Below are 20,303 nucleotides of genomic sequence, written 5' to 3'. Positions count from 1 at the left end.
TGTCCAGAGAGGCAGAAGAAGAGCCTCCCAAGGCCCAAGGGCCTAATGCTGCATTTGTTTTTGTAGGTGGGACAGTTGGGAGAGCCTGTGAAAATTTGCAGAAGGTCACCATGGGGGGTACTATCACTGAAGGCCTCAATGACACCGGGGCCGAACGAACCCTCATCCAACCCGAACTGATGACCCCTGAAGAGATTATCCCGGGGAAAACCCTGAGGGTATGTGCACAAGTTCAGGTTTTTCGCTTTTTTTTCGAGTTTTTTTCACGATAAAAACGCTATAAAAACTCATTAAAAACACATACATTATGCATCCTATCATTTAGAATGCATTCTGCATGTTTTGTGCACATGGTGCGTTTTTTTCCGTGAAAAAAACGCATCGTGGTAAAAAAAGCAGCATGTTCATTAATTTTGCGGATTTTCCGCGTTTTTCCCTCAATTCTATGCATTTGGAAAAACACGCACAAAAAACGCATCAAAAACGCGTCGAAAAAACGCGAAAAAAAACGCATGCGGATTTCTGGCAGAAATGTCCGCTTTTTGTCAGGAAAATTTCTGCAAGAAATCCTGACGTGTGCACATACCCTGACTGTCACCAGGATTGAGGGCATCTGCTGTCCCTTGCCGTTGGCCTGGGTTTTTATAGATTGGGGTGCCATGAGTGGGGTGAAGGAAGTGGGGGTGTCTGAAAACCTACCCACAAATGTTTTGTTGGGAACTGACTTGGGGAGAATGTTTGCGTATTATGTTCCTGACACACCTCCCCAATCTGATACTGAGAGTAATGTGAATGCTAATGATGAGATTGTGCATGCTTTACCTGATAATGATGTACCTGGAGGTACAGGAGTACTCAGCCGTGTCACGCTGCTGGGTGATTTTGCTGAGGAACGTCTAACAGAAGCAAGCGTCAGTGTTAAGGAAAATGGGGAGAGGCACGGGAACCATGAAGAAGATGATGCCATCCCACTGTCCAGTGCCACAAAGGAAGATGACCTGGCCAATGGTAACTGCCCCATAAACAACACTGCTTCTGAGGTAATGGGGGAGAATGGGGAGGTAGAACCCGTAGCCAAGCAGGCTGATGGGACTGTGGTATCCCCCGGGAAGATGGCCTATATAGTCGCTGTCACCCGCAGTCAGAGTGCCCTGAATGCAGGTAACGCCCTGCCGTCAGGACCCTCCTCAGTCAGAGGGATGACTGAACCAGGGATGGACCCAAAGCTGGTCCTAGAGGGTCCCTGTGAGGATGAGACCTTAACGTCACTTCTGACTGCCTCCGGCCAGGAGTTCCAGGCTGCTCCGCACTCAGATGCTAGCCTGGAGACCTTGAGAAACCTCGCTGAGAAGCCCACCTCCGATACTGATAAGGAGAGGGTATTCTGGGAACAAGAGAGGTTGTACCGGGAGACGGTTCCCTGTAAACCCCAACAGGAGTGGTTGAAGGAGAAACAGCTGGTCGTACCCTACCAATTTAGGGATGAGTTATTACAGATTGCCCATGAGATTCCACTCGCTGGACACTTGGGGGTCAACAATGACGTCACAGCACAGTACATAAGCACATAGTGATGTCACAGTACATAAGCACACAGTGATGTCACAGTATAGCACATAAGCACACAGTGATGTCACAGCACAGTACATAAGCACACAGTGATGTCACAGTATCTATATATATAATTGTCTAAGGGTTTTTCCGTCTGTCTGTCTGTCTGTCTGTCTGTCTGTCTGTCCTGGAAATCCCGCGTCTCTGATTGGTCGAGGCCGCCAGGCCTCGACCAATCAGCGACGGGCACAGTATCGACGTAGACGTCATAATGATTGCCATGGCGACGATGATGTCATAAAGGTTGCCTCGACCAATCAACGACGGGCACAGTCTGCCGCGAATTCTGGAATCATCATTGTCCATATACTACGGGGACATGCATATTCTAGAATACCCGATGCGTTAGAATCGGGCCACAGTCTAGTAGTACATAAGCACACAGTGACATCACAGCACAGTACATAAGCACATAGTGATGTCACAGTATATACATAAGCACACAGTGATGTCACAGTATAGTACATAAGCACACAATGACTTCGCAGCACAGTACATAAGCACATAGTGATGTCACAGTACATAAGCACACAGTGATGTCACAGTATAGCACATGAGCACACAGTTATGTCACAGCACAGTACATAAGCACACAGTGATGTCACAGTATAGTACATAAACACAGTGACGTCACAGAACAGTACATAAGCACACAGTGATGTCATAGCACAGTACATAAGCACATAGTGAGGTCACAGTATAGTACATAAGCACACAGTGATCTCACAGCACAGTACATAAGCACATAGTGATGTCACAGTATAGTACATAAACACACAGTGATGTCACAGTATAGTACATAAGCACACAGTGTTATCACAGCACAGTACATAAGCACACAGTGATGTCACAGTATAGTACATAAGCACAGTGACGTCACAGCACAGTACATAAGCACACAGTGATGTCACAGCACAGTACATAAGCACATAGTGATGTCACAGTACATAAGCACACAGTGATGTCACAGTACATAAGCACACAGTGATGTCACAGTATAGTACAGAAGCACACAGTGATGTCACAGCACAGTACATAAGCACACAGTGATATCACAGTATAGTACATAAGCACACAGTGATGTCAGTACATAAGCACACAGTGACATCACAGCACAGTACATAATCGCAGTGATGTTACAGTATAGTACATAAGCGCACTGCGATGTCACAGTATAGTACATAAGCACACAATGATGTCACAGCACAGTACATAAGCACATAGTGATGTCACAGTATAGTACATAAGCACACAGTGATGTCACAGTGGAGCGCCCCCAGACGCAGGGCCGCGGGGTACTCAGTACCGGGCCTCTCGGTCCTGGGGTTGTCACGGTGGCTAGACCCGGTCCGTGACCCTGCTAAGGGGCGTCCAATGAAAGGTGTGATGATGGTGTGTGGTGCAAGGTTCGATGAATAACGAGGACACAGGGTTGCAGTCTCTTTACCTCTTTACTGTAGGCTTCGGCATCCGCAATCCAGAGCACTGCTAACAGGGCTGGCTGAGACCGGCCGGTCCGAAGGCACATCCAGAGTTCCCTTTACAGGTGGAAATCAGTGTCCTTCCTACCAGCGCCTGTGTGTTGTAGTACTTCCCTGCTGAGCACCACGGGATAGTCCTCACAACTGTTGTGTCTGTTTCTGATGTTCTTTCTCTCTCCGTCCCCCAGATGATATGGCTAGGACGCACCGTATGACGGGGTAGGCCTGGAGTTATTTTATAGGGACCCTAGAGACGCCCCTCTCCCACAATTGCCTCCGTTGTCTGCGTTAGGTGTATAGGTGAGACAGCCAACCTATAGTTAACTGCCCGGCCGTAGTTCAAAGTAATGCGTGGAGTCACTTACTTTCTCGGCGTTCCGGCCGCCGGCTACGCGCCTCAGAAGGATGTTGCTACGATCTTAGGGCACGACTCCTTCTGGTTCTATCTCCTTTGTGCTGTGATCCCGTTTCTCACTTCTCCACAATGTGCTTCGCTTCGTGTCCTTTCTTAGGAGTCTGCCGCTATAAGGCACAGGCACGACTCCGTAACGATCTGTCCCTTTCTAGGCCTCTGTCAGGATCCCACCCCTGACAGGTCCTCTCTCGAGCTCTTCCCAGCTACTTTGTTCCTAACTTCCTATCCAACCCCCAGTTTTACCCATGTGTGAGGAGTGGCCTAGTAGATAGGACCTTTTGCTCCCCCTGGCGGCCGGAGTGTGAAGTGTAATGTGTGTCTGTGATACCTGCAAGGTGAACTCCTTAAGTGCCATCAGACGTACCATCACTCCCCTTAGTGGCGGAGCAACAGTACTGCAATGACCAGGATTCTGGGGTGCTGCAACAGCACAGTACATAAGCACACAGTGATATCACTGTATAGTATATAAGCACACAGTGATGTCACAGTACATAAGCACACAGTGACATCACAGCACAGTACATAATTGCACAGTGATGTTACAGTAAAGTACATAAGCGCACTGCGATGTCACAGTATAGTACATAAGCACACAATGACGTCACAGCACAGTACATAAGCACAGTGATGTCACAGCACAGTACATAAGCACACAGTGATGTCACAGTATAGTACATAAACACACAGTGACGTCACAGCACAGTACATAAGCACATAGTGATGTCACAGCACAGTACATAAGCACACAGTGATGTCACAGCATAGTACATAAACACACAGTGATGTCACGGTATAGTACATAAGCACATAGTGTTATCACAGCACAGTACATAAGCACACAGTGATGTCACAGTATCTATATATATAATTGTCTAAGGATCTTTCTGTCTGCCTGTCTGTCTGTCTGTCCTGGAAATCCCGCGTCTCTGATTGGTCGAGGCCGCCAGGCCTCGACCAATCAGCAACGGGCACAGCATGGCGACGATGATGTCATAAAGGTTGCCTCGACCAATCAGCAACGGGCACAGTATGCCGCGAATTCTGGAATCATCATTGTCCATATACTACGGGGACATGCATATTCTAGAATACCCGATGCATTAGAATCGGGCCACAGTCTAGTAGTACATAAGCACACAGTGACGTCACAGCACAGTACATAAGCACACAGTGATGGCACAGCACAGTACATAAGCACATAGTGATGTCACAGTACATAAGCACACAGTGATGTCACATTATAGTACATAAGCACACAGTGAAGTCACAGCACAGTACATAAGCACACAGTGATATCACAGTATAGTACATAAGCACACAGTGATGTCACAGCACAGTACATAAGCACACAGTGATGTCACAGTATAGCACATAAACACACAGTGATGTCACGGTATAGTACATAAGCACAAAGTGTTATCACAGTACAGTACATAAGCACACAGTGATGTCACAGTATCTATATATATAAGAGGCATCGTGATTACTCGCTAATCCCGCCCCCTGCACAGTAGCTCCGCCCCCCACCCCATTACAACACACAATCCCGCCCCCCACCCCATTACAACACACAATCCCGCCCCCCACCCCATTACCACACACAATCCCGCCCCCCACATTACCACACACAATCCTGCCCCCCCACCACATTACCACACACAATCCCGCCCCCCACCACATTACCACACACAATCCTGTCCCCCACCACATTACCACACACAATCCCACCCTCCCACCACATTACCACACACAATCCCGCCCCCACCACATTACCCACACATAATCCCGCCCCCCACCACATTACCACACACAATCCCGCCCCCCACCACATTACCACACACAATCCCGTCCCCACCACATTACCACACACAATCCCGCCCCCCACCACATTACCACACACAATGTCAGGACTCTGAACATTTTTTATTACTTTTTTGTGCATTACTGCCCTTCTCCCAGATGGCGTCTTTAGTCTCATGTGCACTGTGTCTTCCTGCTATAAAACTCCACCCCAGCCTTCAGTCTGTGCTAGAGTATTCTGCCTTGCATCCAGCTCCTGACCTCTGGTGACTCCATGGCTATATACCTGCTCCTGTGAACCTGTGTGGTGATCCTGCTACTCTGCTCTGAGTTCCTGCTGCATACACCAGTTCCAGTAATCCTCCTTCATCTGCTGCTCATGTTTACTTCCATCTGCATTTGCTGGACATGTAAGCTGTTTCTGCTCTGCAAGAACCTGAGACTATTACCCAGACCTCCCTGGTTGAGCTAAGATATTATTTGAACTGCCTTATAAGCTTATCTATCTGTGTTTGGACTAAGCAAGGACTTATTCGTGTCAAGTATCCTCAAGAATAATTGTGCTTCATAGACTTTCTGCATGATTGCATTTTCCTCTGAAGTTTCCTATAGACTGCTGAGCTGCATTTGATATTTGCACCAAGTGTTGTGGACTTGAGTTTCTCTCTGCACCTGTTTGAATCACGGTGTGATAATATAGACTTTACCACTTATAAAACTGTGTCCTGTAGTTGTCTTGTTCCACGCAAAGAGTATCCTGAGTTATCCCCTATAATTATTACACGCAATCCCGCCCCTACCACATTACCACACACAATCCCGCCCCCCACATTACACACACATAATCCTGCCCCCCACTACATTACCACAGAATCCCACCCCCCCACATTACCACACATAATCCCGCCCCCCACATTACCACACATAATCCCACCCCTCCACCACATCACCACACCCATAATCCCGCCCCCCCACCACATCACCACACATAATCCCGCCCCCTACCACATCACCACACATAATCCTGCCTGTTGTGGATTCTGTTTTTGGGCTCCCTCTGGTGGTTACAACTGGTACTGGGTGACTTTGGTGGGTTGCGGTCTCTGGTTTCCACCTGTCCATCAGTGGCTGGGTGTTTCCTATTTAACCTGGCTTTCCTGTCATTCCCTTGCCGGCTATCAATGTATCAGTGTGTGTCTCTGTTACCTGCTCCTAGGCCTTCAAGACAAGCTAAGTCTGTATTTCCCTGTTTCATGATTGCTTTCATGTTTTTTAGTCCAGCTTGCAGATATGTAATTCTCTGCTGCTGGTTGCTCTAGTGGGCTGAAATTACCACTCATGTACCATGAGTTGGCACATGAGTTCAAGTAATTTCAGGATGGTATTTTGAAGGGTTTTTCAGCTGACCGCGCAGTTCACCTTTTGTATCCTCTGCTATCTAGCTTAAGCGGGCCTCATTTTGCTGAATCTGTTTTCATAACTACGTTTGTGCCTTCCTCTCCTTTCACCGTCATTATATGTGGGAGGCTGCTATCTCTGTGGGAATATTTCTCTGGAGGCAAGTGAGGTCTGTTATTCTTCTGATAGGGGAAGCTAGATCTCCGGCTGGCGCAAGACGTCTAGAGGCCCCCCAGGAACGTCCCCCGGCTACTGTTAGTTGAGTGTTGAGGTTCAGGATCGCGGTCAGCTCAGGTTCCATCACCCTAGAGCTCGTCCTGTTTTTGCCCGTGTTACGTTGACAAATTCCCTGCCATTGGGAAACATGACACCTGCCCCTCCACCACTTCACCACACATAATCCCACCCCCCCACCATATCACCACAGATAGTCCCGCCCCCATCAGATCACCACACATAATCCCGCCCCTCCACCACATCACCACACATAATCCCGCCCCCACATCACACTTAATCCCTCCCCCCAAAACATCACCACACATAATCCCGCCCCCCCACCCCATCACCACACATAATCCCGCCCCCCCACCCCATCATCACACATAATCCCGCCCCCCCACCCCATCACCACACATAATCCCGCCCCCCACCCCATCACCACACATAATCCCGCCCCCCACATCACCACGCATGATCCCACCCCCCACCACATTACCACAGATAATCTTGCCCCCACCACATTACCGCCCCCCACCACATTACCACACATAATCCCACCCCTCCACCACATCACCACACGTAATCCCGGCCCCCCACCACATCACCACACGTAATCCCGCCCCTCCACCACATCACCACACATAATCCCGCCCCCTACCACATTACACATAATCCCGCCCCTCCACCACTTCACCACACATAATCCCGCCCCCCCACCATACCACCACACATAATCCCGCCCCCCCACCATATCACCACACATAATAAATCACCATACGTAATCCCGCCCCTCCACCACATCACCACACATAATCCCGCCCCCACATCACACGTAATTCCTCCCCCAAAACATCACCACACATAATCCCGCCCCCCCACCCCATCACCACACATAATCCCGCCCCCCACCCCACCCCCACACATAATCCCGCCCACATGTCACCGCGCATAATCGTGCCCTCCCACCACATTACCACAGATAATCCCGCCCCACCACATTACCACACATAATCTTGCCCCCCACCACATTACCGCCCCCCCACCCATTACAACAAATAATCCCGCCCCCCCACCACATCACACATAATCCCCCCACCACATCACCATACATAATTCCGCCCCCCCACCACACATAATTCCGCCCCCCCCACCACACATAATCCAGACCCCCCACCACACATAATCCAGACCCCACATTACCACACATAATCCCGCCCCCCCACCGCATCACCACACATAATCCCGTGCCCCACCATATTACCACAGATAATCCCGCCCCCCATCACATTACCACACATAATCTTTCCCCCCCACCAAATTACCCCCCACCACATCACCACAAAATCCCACCCCCCACCACATCACCACACATAATCCCGCCCCCACCACATTACCACAAACAATCCTGCCCCCCACCACATTACCACACATAATCCCACCCCTCCACCACATCACCACACATAATCCCGCCCCCCCACCACATCACCACACATAATCCCGCCCCCCCACCACATCACCACACATAATCCCACCCCCCCACCACATTACCACGCATAATCACGCCCCTACACATTACCACACGAGGCTCCGTCCCCACACATTACCCAGCAGCGTTAATTAGATAGCAATGAGCGTGCTGAGCGTTAGCTGGCTGGAAACAGCTAGTAGTACATAAGCACACAGTGACGTCACAGCACAGTACATAAGCACACAGTAAAAAAATGTCCTATTAGCCCTTAGAAAAATTAAAAACTTGGGGCTAAAACAACATTTTAGTGGAAGAAATGTAATTATTCTTTCTTCACTGCTCAATGGTATCAAATTCTGTGAGGCACATGTGGTGTCAATATGATCACTGCACCCGTAGATGAATTCATTGGGGACTGTAGTTTGTAAAATGAGTTCACATATAGGGGGTTTATGTTGTTCTGGCACCTCAGGGGCTATGCCAATGTGATATGGCACCCTCAAACCATTCCAGCAAAATCTTAACTTCAATATGGCGCCTCTTCCCTTCTGAGCTCTGCACTGTGCCTCAAAAGTAGTATTCCCCTACATATTGGGTATTGGCGTACTCAGGAGAAATTGCACAACAAATTGTATGCTGCAATTTCTCCTGTTACCCTTACGAAAATACAAAATTTGGGGCTAAAATAACATTTTTGTGGGGAAAATGTGATTTTTTTATTTTCACGGCTCAACGGTATAAACTTCTGTGAAGCACCGGGGGTTCAAGGTGCTCACCAGTCACCACACATCTAAATACATTCCTTGAGGGGTCTAGTTTCCAAATTGGGGTCACTTGTGGAGGGTTTCCACTGTTTAGGCACATCAGAGGCTCTCCAAACAGAACATGACGTCCACTAATGATTCAAGGAAATTGTACATTCAAAATGTCAAAAGGCGCTCCTTCCCTTCAGAGCACTGCTGTGCGCCCAAACAGTGGTTTTATCCCTCATATGGGGTATCGTCATGATCAGGAGAAATTACACAACATATGTTGGGGTCCATTTTTTCCTGTTACCCTTGTCCTACATAAAGTGATAGTGGTCAGAATGGTAAAAATGGGCCTGTCATTAATGTGCAAGCTCCCTTCGGGGGTAAAGGTGTTAAAACTGTTTAACAGTAAAACTCCGCTTGTTGCCTGTAGCAACTAGCAAACTATTACAGTGAATTTTTCATTTAGCCACCGCTGGTTAAGAAATGGGAGCTGAGCTGTGATCCATTGCTGTTAGACAGTTTTAATGAATGAATGAATGAACCTCCTTTATATGTAGGCTATAGTGGTCCGTGTTATATTTTTGGCAGTTCTCTATGAGGCATTTATAAAAGTAAGTTTCAGAAAACAATAAAATTGAAAAAATAAAATTGTTTTAATTGATAAAAACATCCATGTGCTGCCAGTGATTTGAATGGATGCTTAGACTTACCTTGGCATTCTGCAGTGTCAAGCCATGGATGGGAGTTGTTAGGGTGATCTGGGCTGAATGGAAAAAAATGGAAAGTGAATGACTACTATCAGTGAAAATGTCACTGGTGAATCGTTGGATTTACGATTATATCTTCATTTTCAGGAGGTAGTTCAGCAGCTTTGTTTAACGGTAACTTGTCAGACGACTTATGATGCCGGAATCGCGGGCAGCATTAATCACAGCCTGGATTATTATTACTCTCTGGAATGCTCGGCCATTTCAGAAAAAAATACTCTTTGAAGATTTGTCCGGTTCTTCCCAGCGCTGCTGCTGGTTGTATTGTCAAAGTATATTTTCTCTGAAACGCCAGAGCATTTCAGCGAATCATATTCCTGGCTGCAATCATGTGCCTACAAGATGGGCAACATGAAACGCCTGATAGCTTCCATTTTTTGATCAGTATGGTGGTTTTATTACTGCAGTATAAGTTGGTAACATTGCATCATTGATGGAAATATTGGTCTTGGTACTGTGGTCTTCAGTTATGATCAGCATTATGGCATTCCATTACTATGTGGACCTTATTAATCTTGTATAGCAATATTATTGACACTATTAGTCTTGCAGTAAATGTCATATTTGTAATAAAGACCCCAGCTGGGTAAGTGACCATGGGGGCTGCATCTACCTGTGTACATTCAAATGACGGCTGAATTTCCTTCTCAGTCCGGCCCTGGATCCAAGGTTTTTGTCAGGGTTTCTAGATTCAGTATTTACAGAAATGAAGACATCTCAAAGGTCCTATTCGATTAATGGGAGTAAGCACAATCATAACAGGGAGAAAAAAACAGCACCAAAATTCAGGCCTCTATTGCCAGCTAGTTGACACAGTGGGAATCTGGGTGCTCAACAGCAAAATAGTGTATACAATAAAGTCCATGAGAAGAAAAAAGATGGCACTCACTATTTATAAAAAAATCTGTTATTTCATATCCTTAAAACATTGAGGCAGGGAGACAGTGTAGAGACTGGATGGATGACGGTCATTTTGCGCTTCCTGCACAGGACCTGTTAAAGCACAATAAGCACAAAACAGCCGTCGTTCAAGCAGTGTCTACACTACCTCCCTGCCTCAATGTTTTAAGGATATGAAATAAAGAATAAGAAATTTTTCGGTGCCACCTTTTCACGGACTTTGGAGCAAGCACAATACTTGTTGGGTGTCGGACAGCTGCCTTGGCAATTTACAGTTCAGCATGCAGCGATGCCTCTACACATGTCAGGTAGGACAGTATGCCTGCGCAAGCCTTTTAAGTGGAGCCTATCATGTAATCTTCCAGCCCAATAATAACGATATATAAGGTGTAATATAAACTGCTGTACATAAGACATATAACCACTTCCTATCTTCTGCATTCTGTGCAATAACTACCAAGTGTGTTGTATGATCATACTGTCATGATGAGAGCATTAATGGACTTGGGCAGGGTATAAATCTGCTGACAGTGCCAGCAATACAGCATTAAATATTTAGGAAGCAACTTTGTGGAATCCATTTGTGTTTTCTCCCTACCCTGCTTCATACTCCCCTATACGTAGGCAATGCTTCATCACTGCAGACAATATACGTCTGGGTTCAGTACATTTTACATCTGGAAATTCAGCACTTAGGTCATTTCCAGAGGAAAGCCAGGTGTTTCACACAAAGTAGTCTTTCTGCTGTATATGTGGCTGGCCTTGTCCTCACTGGTCTGTTGATCTGAATCAGCTTCTTTGCTCCCTAGAGGATCCTAATTGTACATAGAGCAGGAAATGTACTTACAAAGTAAAGTCTGTCTGTAAAATGCATTAGGTGCTGCATCCAACATTATGAAATATGTTTATATGAAAACGAATAGGTTATTTCCCTCTATTTTCCAATCGATTTTTGGCTAAATCATACATGCCATTGTGATGCGATTTTTATTTGGGTTTTTGATTTTTTTTTAATGCCAAAATACAGAAGTTATTCTTGCAGTCCCAGTGGAGAGTAGTACTTCCATGGATGCGATTAAGCATTGTCCTGCATAAAAATCATGATTTTCTTGGAAGATGCAGACTTTGTCCTGTACCACTGCTTGAAGAATGTGTCTTCTAAAAAACTGCAGTAGGTTTGGGAGTTGATTTTGAGTCCATCTTCAAACCAAAAAAGCTCATCTTGCTCATCATTAATAATACCAATCCATAGCAGAACCTCATCTCCACTTGCTGGTGTTTGAATTGAAGTGGAGGTCTGTGCCCATTAGGATATGTTCCCACGTTCAGTATTAGGCAGCGCTTTGGCCGCAGCACATGTCCGCTGCGTCCAAAGCGCTGCCGGCTTTTGACCGCAGGTGATTCCGCATGTGTTCACTGAACCGTGCAGAATCACCGTATCCAATTCATTGGACGGGAAATTTATCTTGCGGAGACTGAGCATCTCCGCAAGATAAATTGACATTCTGAGGTCTTAAAAGGTGTGCCCCATGTCCGTACCGCGGGGAAGCCAGAGGCATCCCTGCAAGCAAAGTGGAGATCGGATTTCTTCAAATCCCATCCACTATGCTGTAACATCTGGCCGCTGCGGGTTGGATGCTGCGGATGAACGCAGCGTCCAATCCTCAGCGTTTACTGACCATGGGAACATACCCTTAGTGATACAATCACAAACACATCTCTCTAGCCCATCAAGAGTCATTCTTATCTCATCAGTCCATAAAACCTTTGAAAAATCTGTCTTCAAATATTTCTTGGCCCAGTCTTCACATTTCCACTTCTGTGTCTTGCTCAGTTGTGGTCAGGTTTCAACCTTCCTTATCTTGGCCATGTCTCTGAGCACTGAACACCTTGTACTTCTGGGCCTCCAGGGAAGTTGCAGAATATGCCAGCACTGTGGATGCCAGCACTCCTGGTCGCTTCATGTTTGATTCTTCTGAAACCTTTTACAGTTAATGTGTGTCTTTTTGTTCTTAACACGTTTTTTGACTGTATTCACAATTTGTAACAAAACTCTTAATGGTTCTGTGATCACGCTCCAATATCTTAGTAGTTTCAGGAGTGCTGGCTGCATCCTGCAAGACTTTCAACGATTTTTGATTTTTCATAGTCAGTCAAACTTCTTTTTTGGCCCATTTTGCCTGAAGAAAACAAGCTGCCTAATAATTGTGCACGCCTTGATAAAGGCTCTTTGACCGTTCCCGATGCCTGTATAGTGCAGTACTTTGCTCTGCTCAGGACAAAAAGGTACGCCTGCGCAAGAGCACGACACAAGGAAGACTGTGTGGATGACATAGGGACAAGACATCCACACGATGCAAGAAGGAGGACGGCATTGAAAGAAGAAGGGAGGTGCCGGACGAAGACCAGCAACACCCCTCTGACTGGACCGCCATGCAACGCAGGTGAGTATAATAAATAGTGTTTTTCTTGTCTTGCAGGTCGGGGGCAGATATACAGCATTATAGAATGTGATATATCAAGCCTGAAAGGCAGTGGTCTTATCTCATATCGGTCAAACCTGGTGACAGGTTCTCTTTAAAGAAACTTGGAAGCCTAGGTTTTGTCAAAAAAATAAAAAAAACACCAAAAACTTGTTGCTCAGGCTTTTGGTAAAGGTCTTTTTCATGGCTTATATTCTTCTGCAGGTTGATAGCATTATTAACCTAGACCTAAATTTGGCCAAATTTTGCCAGGAGGAAATTAACTTTATTCCTCCCGGTAGCATTCTTGTTTCAGTCATGGGGCGGCAGCAGCGCAGGTTCAGTAAACACTCTCAGTATACAGAGTGGGGGCTGTGACTGCGCCCCCAGCCCTGACTGACACTGGCTCTGCATCAGGGCTGTTATTAAGCTTCAGATTAACCCGTATCTGCAGTTTAATAGTGTTTTTTCTGGTGGCAGATTGAGTTTTTGCACTACTTTTTGCAACACATACAACTATGTCAGATGGGGCTTCTGAATTATGCCGAGCAGATTAATTTGTCCAAAAGTTACACCATTCTTCTTTATAGGGAACTTGGGGAAAATCAGTGTGCTAGCAGTGCACACTGTTCCTATGATGCACCTCTTTTTCCAAATCTAAATCTCTCAAATTGTAAAATGTTCATTGTAGAAACTCTTATCACTATTATTTTTATTAAATGTGTGTATATATTCATGTAATGCAGTGTGTGTATTAATATACTCACCTACTGCTGCTCTTTCCGGTGTCCTGCACAGTTCTTTTCTGCAACTCAGTGTTGTCACCGATCTGCAGACTGTCTGTGTCACGCTGTCCTCCCGATTCTCTCGCATGAGAGAATCGCAGCACTGATATAGAGGAGACAGAGAAAGTAATTTCTCCTTTCCCTCCATTAATGGCATCTGCTGTAATCGGACTGCACTTGGATGACATCGAATGACATCTGAGTGCAGTCCGCTGTTTCACACACGCCGATAGACTTGTATGAGTGTGGGCAATCTGATTCTAGAAAGCATTCACAACATGCTGCCTAATCGGCATGAGAAAACAATCGCAGATCTGCACTGCCCCATAGGGTAACCAGGGCCGGTTTTAGGCAAAGTGGGGCCCTAGGCAAAGATTAAAATGGGGCCCCAAATGCTAACATATTGCACATCATACAGAAGCATTTCGGTTGTATTTACATACATGATCTCAGGCCGCTAAACGAGTGTGATCGACAATACTGAAGTCGTTGGACGCTTGTTTCACGGCCTCTTTCCACCGTCTGAGAAAGAATGAAGGGGACAGAACGATCACTAATAGATCACTAACAGATCACCATACAGTATCATGTTATCAGCAGCACATCTACAGTTTACACCGGCGACGTCCTGCTGAGAACAATGATTTTTATTCCGGCATAAACAATCCAATCACCCAATGGATATGCAGCATTTTGCTTGTTTAGTATAATACACCCCATAGTCCTCCATATATTATAATGTGAACCATAGTCCTCCATATTGTAAAATGCACACCCCATAGTCCTCCATATAATATAATCTGCCCCATAGTCCTCCATATAGTATAATACACTCCTCATAGTCCTCCATATAGTATTATACACTTCCCATAGTCCTCCATATAGTATAATACACTCCTCATAGTCCTCCATATATTAAAATATGCATTTGCGCGCGTGTCCTGCCTCCCGTGATGTCACGGCTTGTGATTGGTCGCGTCGCCCATGTGACCGCGACGCGACCAATCACAAGCCAGAACGTAATTTTAAAATCCTGAAGGACCTAAAATTACGTCACGGCTTGCTGTGATTGGTTGCGTCGCGGCCACATGGGCGACGCGACCAATCACAAGCCGGGACGTCACGGGAGGCAGGACACGCGCGCATTTTAAAATGCGCGCGTGTCCAGCCTCCCGTGACGTCACGGCTTGTGATTGGTCGCGTCGCCCATGTGACCGCGACGCGACCAATCACAAAGCCGGAACGTAATTTTAAAATACTGAATGCCTAGAAGGACCTGAAAATTACGTCACGGCTTGCTGTGATTGGTCGTGTCGCGGCCACATGGGCGGCACGCGACCAATCAGAAGCCGTGACGTAACGGAAGGAAGGAAAAGCGCGCATTTTAAGCAAAGAACGCTGCCGGTTCCCTCGGTGAGGTCCAGGCTGCGTCGGAGAGGTGAGTATAGCAATATTTTTTATTTTAATTCTTTATTTTACACATTAATGTTGTTTCGATACCGATACCCGATACCACAAAAGTATCGGATCTCGGTATCGGAATTCCGATACAGCAAATATCGGCCGATATCCGATACTTGCGGTATCGGAATGCTCAACACTAATGAGGAGGCGCAGTGAGAGGTATGGCGTCAGAGGGGTCCCTTTCCCCGGTGAGGTGATGCAGCAGCCCGGTAAGCAGCAGAGCCGGGTGAATACTGTTGTTAGCGGTGGTGGCGGCCATCTTCCCGAGGCCGCGGGTGCGCAGATGAAGCGCTCTGCTTCCCGGGGCTTCAGGAAAATGGCCGCCGCGATCCCCATCTGCGCACGCGCGGCATCCCGCGGCCATTTTCCTGAAGCCCCGGGAAGCAGAGCGCTCCATCTGCGCACGCGCGGCCTCCGGAAGATGGCCGCCACCACCGCTAACAACAGGATTCACCCGGCTCTGCTGCTTACCGGGCTGCTGCATCACCTCACCGGGGAAAGGGACCCCGCTCACTGCGCCTCCTCATCCCTGCACGTCTGCCGCCGCACCTCTGCCACCACACCTCTGCCACCGTACCTCTGCCGCCACGGTAAGCCTGTATTGCGACTATTAGACGCACCCCCCATTTTCCCCCCTTTTTTTGGGGGGGGGGGAAAGTGCGTCTTGTAGTCCGAAAAATATGGTACAAACAAAGAATATCCCAAACAGAGTGATCTATTTCAAGTGTTTTTTTCTGTTAATGTTGATGATTATAGTTTACAGCGAATGAAACCCAAAAAGTCATTATCTCATTAAATTAGAATTAAATTAGCTTAAAAAATGATTTTAAAATCCGAAATATTGGTCTACTGAAATGTATATTCAGTAAATGCACTCAATACTTGGTCGGGGCTCCTTTTGCATCAATTACTGCATCAATGCAGCCTGGCATGGAGGCAATCAACCTGTGGCATTCTTGAGGTGTTATGGAAGCCCAGGTTGCTTTAATAGCAGCCTTCAGCTCATCTGCATTGTTGGATCTGGTGTCTCTCATCTTCCTCTTGACAATACCACATAGATTCTCTATGGGGTTTAGGTCAGGCGAGTTTCCTGGCCAATCAATCACAGTGATAGTGTTTTTTTTTAAACCAGGTATTGGTACTTTTGGCAGTGTGGACAGGTGCCAAGTCCTGCTGGAAAATGACATTTCCATCTCCAAAAAGCTTGTCGGTAGAGAGAAGCATGAAGTGCTCTAAAATTTCCTGGTAGATGGCTGTGCTGACTTTGGTCTTGATAAAACACAGTGGACCTAAACCAGCAGATGACATGGCTCCCCAAACCATCATTGATTGTGGAAACTTCACACTAGACCTCAAGCAGCTTGGATTGTGTGCCTCTCCACTCTTCCTCCAGACTCTGGGACCTTGATTTCCAAATGAAATGCAAAATTTACTTTCATCTGAAAACAACACCTTGGACCACTGAGCAACAGTACAGTTCTTTTTCTCCTTGGCTCAGGTAAGATGCTCCTAGCACTGTCTATTGGTCATGAGTAGCTTGATTCAAGGAATGCAACACTTATAGCACATGTCCTGGATACCTCTGTGTGTGGTGGCTCTTGAAGCAATGACTCCAGCAGCATTCCACACCTTGTGAATCTCCCCCAAATTTTTGAATGGCCTTTTTTTAACAATCCTTTCAAGGCTGCAGTTATCCCAATTGCTTGTGCACCTTTTTCTACCACACTTTTTCCTTCCACTCAACTTTCCATTAATATACTTGGATGAGCACTCTGCGAACAGCCAGCTTCCTTAGCAATGACCTTTTGTGGCTTGCCCTCCTTGTGAAGTGTGTCAATTACTGCCTTCTGGACATCTATCAAGTCAGCAGTCTTCCCTATGATTGTGGAGCCTACTGAAACAGACTAAGGGACATTTTTAAATGCTTAGGAAGCCTTTGTAGGTGTTTTTGGTTAATTCTAATTTACTAAGATAAAGACTTTTGGGTTTTCATTGGCTGTAAGCGATAATCATCAACATTAACAGAAATAAACACTTGAAATAGATCACTCTGAAATGACTCTGTATAATATATGAATTTCACATTTTTGTATTGAAGAACTGAAATAAATTAACCTTTTGATGAAATTCTAATTTTGTAAGAAGCACTTGTATAAGGCCAGTACTTACAAAGAGGTGTATAACTTCTTTCTGTTAGAAGCTTCTAAAACTATTTGACAATAGCATATCTAATGGAAATGTGATGTAGTAACAGCTATAATTTTACTGGTGTAGGCAAGTTCTTTCATTCATTTTCCATTTTAACACATCAGGAAAAAATCCAGACCACACTGCATTATTAATGAGTCTCCGGACGGGCAGCACTACTATACTTTTGTATCATATTTGCCTGCAGCAGGAGCACTTCAGTTAGAAATATATTAGAAAATCACTGATAATATCATTAGTTACCCTACTTCTGAAAGGGGTTCTTCAGGATCTATCCTTTTTGTTTAAAATTTTTAAAGTTCTCAAAAACTTCTTGGACCTATACGTGTCTCCCTCAATATGATCTCTACCTCGAGATTATGCAACTCATTGATTAAATGGCAAAAACTTGGTGACAGATTCTATTTATGTAGCATGAAGTGAAATTAAATAAGAAAAGAAAAGATGCTCAGTGTCTGTCAGAATGAAACGCATTAGACATTCATGCAATTTGCAGATATGAGTGATACAATACAGATATTGAAATAAACGCAAAATCCCATACTATGTACACAGTTAGATGAGCCACAAAAACAGCAAACACTGGGTATGAATGAGAACAGACGGGTGAAGTGGGTGGGTGTCAATAGGGGGTGAGAACATAGCTTTGCATTGGCACATTAATTCCATGTTCTTTGATAATATAAAAGCTGCGATTTAAAAATGACTAAATGGGATAAAATAACTAATCTTTATATAGAGGCCTACTGGTTGAAATGTGTGACAACATATAGAATAATCTCCTACTTTTCTGTTGTATTCAAAAATTATTATATAAATCAACAAGAGGTATCTACTAATAATTGTACACTGAAATAAAATATGTCTATGTAGCTACATAAACTGTTTGACCATTAAAGGGAAGCGGTCCAGTTTTAAACTAAAAGTCTGCCGTCACTCTATGTGACAAATACTAGAGAAGTTGGGACATGTGCCAAAATTTTTCTGTTTTCTCCCAGCAAGCATTCAACAAGATTTTTTTCCTCCTTCAAAGTGTGTACAATGCAGAGGAATATGTTGACTAAGTAGCTGTGGGAAGTGGCACCATGCAACCCCGTCCCCACAATTGCCTATTTCATTTTGGGTAAGCATAGATTTGACAGAATGGTAGTATGTAGTTCCCCAAAGCCTAGACACTTCTTAGAATATGGTGTACCCCAACCAGGAGCTGAAGCTCATACATGGTCTCTAAATATATGCTGTTATATAAATATTTCAAGGCATTATAAACTTGATGATGCTCACTACAGAACTGGTAATGCCAACAAGAAAGTTTGGTGAGATGTACAAGAAAGTAAAAAATCTAAACTTGGTATAAATTCTGTAGAATTTGCAATTCCGTGCAAGATTTTTTTTTCTTCCAGACTTGACTACACACAACATGTCTGAGAGTTTTGGAAGACAAATAAATCATTCCAAAACTTCTTAGTACTATACAATGTTTTTTTACACACCTGGGGTGGCTGAAAAACAACTTTAAGTAAGTATCTTGTCATCCTTTTTATTCAAGCTATTTGCATACTACAGTGCACCTGCACAGCTAATAGTCACAAGTTTGTCCCACTATACCATATAGCATTGTTATTTATATTGCATTAGTAAAATTATGGAGTAAATGTTTCAGGCAGTTAAGCCCAATATTACTCTCTGTTATACATATAACAGATCAGGAGGTTGACATATGTTTGGCAAGAAAAGTCTTAGATGAAACAAGGTTATTACCCAGACGTGTCTATACCTGACTTTAAAAATAGGGGGTTAAGGAGAGTTATATGGGTGACATGGATTTTGTATAACCTTGGATATTAAAGGTACAGTTGAAATCAGAAGTTTCCATACACTATATAAAAAGGCACATATGCATGTTTTTCTCAATATCTGACATGAAATCAGAATAAACCTTTCCCGTTTTAGGTCAATTAGGATTACCATAATTATTAATATTTGGCAAATGCCAGAATAATGAGAGAGAGAATGTTTTAAGGCATTTTATTACTTACTGCAAAGTCAAAAGTTTACATACACTAAGATGACTATGCCTTTAAGCAATTCTGGACTGCTCATATGCTGATATCAAGTGTTTGAAAGCTGCTGATAGTTTTTTTGGCAACATCTGAGTTAATTAGAGACACATCTGTGGATGTATTTTAATGCACACCTGAAACACACTACTTGTTTCTGTAGCATCATGGGAAAGTCTAAAGAAATCAGCCAATATATCAGGAAGAGAATTGTGGACTTGCACAAGTCTGGCTCATCCTTGGGTACAATTTCAAGATACCTGAAGGTGCCTCGTTCATCTGTACAAACAAACAAGTTTTTGACAATAGCAAAAGACAATTATCTTTCATCACTGGTGCAGGACCCAACAAGAGAGATGCACCTCTAGACCAAATTTTAACCAGTGGGCCTGTCAGAATATCAAATGGACAGGTTGATGTCACTTGGGTAATAATGATCACAAAATAGTAGGTTTTCACTTATTCTTTAGTAAGATGTTTAGTAGAGGGGTTACAAAAACCCTAAAATTT

The 20,303-nt window shown here is 44.9% G+C and overlaps 1 long non-coding RNA gene across 2 annotated transcripts in view; it reads right to left on the bottom strand.

Annotated features, from left to right (window-relative positions):
* The window catches only part of LOC143816899 (uncharacterized), a 163,934-nt gene that overhangs the window by 52,820 nt on the left and 90,811 nt on the right, over positions 1-20,303 (bottom strand). The window contains exon 3 of one of the 2 annotated variants that reach the window (XR_013224012.1): positions 9,858-9,910. The exons of the other annotated variant lie outside the window; for it this stretch is intronic. This is a non-coding gene — a long non-coding RNA (uncharacterized LOC143816899). The remainder of the gene's footprint in view (positions 1-9,857; positions 9,911-20,303) is intronic. 2 annotated transcript variants of the gene reach the window in all.

The sequence above is a fragment of the Ranitomeya variabilis genome, chromosome 3, assembly GCF_051348905.1.
Source record: "Ranitomeya variabilis isolate aRanVar5 chromosome 3, aRanVar5.hap1, whole genome shotgun sequence".
NCBI classification, from domain to species: domain Eukaryota; kingdom Metazoa; phylum Chordata; class Amphibia; order Anura; family Dendrobatidae; genus Ranitomeya; species Ranitomeya variabilis.
This window is presented reverse-complemented; position numbering and strand designations above follow the sequence as displayed.